The sequence below is a fragment of the Pleurodeles waltl genome, chromosome 11 (assembly GCF_031143425.1).
Source record: "Pleurodeles waltl isolate 20211129_DDA chromosome 11, aPleWal1.hap1.20221129, whole genome shotgun sequence".
NCBI classification, from domain to species: Eukaryota; Metazoa; Chordata; class Amphibia; order Caudata; family Salamandridae; genus Pleurodeles; species Pleurodeles waltl.
Window position 1 is genome coordinate 1,003,648,475 of NC_090450.1, and position 807 is coordinate 1,003,649,281.

Here is an 807-nt window from a genome sequence, read left to right on the forward strand (position 1 = left end):
CGCAGGACACAGCTTCAGCACTGGGGTGTATATTTGTGGCGTTGTCTCTCACCGCAGGGCACAGCTTCAGCACTGGGGTGTATATTTGTGACGGTGTCTCACAGCAGGAAACAGCTTCAGCTCTGGGGTGTATATTTGTGACGGTGTCTCTCACAGCAGGACACAGCTTCAGCTCTGGGGTTTATATTTCTGACAGTGTCTCACAGCAGGGCACAGCTTCAGCACTGGGGTGTATATTTGTGACAGTGTCTAACCACAGGACACAGCTCGGCACTGGGGTGTATATTTGTGACGGTGTCTCTCACCGCAGGACACAGCTTCAGCACTGGGGTGTATATTTGTGGCGTTGTCTCTCACCGCAGGACACAGCGTCAGCACTGGGGTGTATATTTGTGACGGTGTCTCACAGCAGGACACAGCCTCAGCACTGGGGTGTCTATTTGTGACGGTGTCTCTCCCCGCAGGACACAGCGTCAGCGCTGGGATGTATATTTGTGACGGTGTCTCTCACAGCAGGACACAGCTTCAGCACTGGGGTTTATATTTGTGACGGTGTCTCTCACCACAGGACACAGCGTCAGCGCTGGGGTGTATATTTGTGACGGTGTCTCTCGCCGCAGGACACAGCGTCAGCACTGGGGTGTATATTTGTGACGGTGTCTCACAGCAGGACACAGCCTCAGCAATGGGGTGTCTATTTGTGACGGTGTCTCTCCCCGCAGGACACAGCGTCAGCGCTGTGATGTACATTTGTGACGGTGTCTCTCGCCGCAGGACACAGCGTCAGCACTGGCGTGTATACTTGTG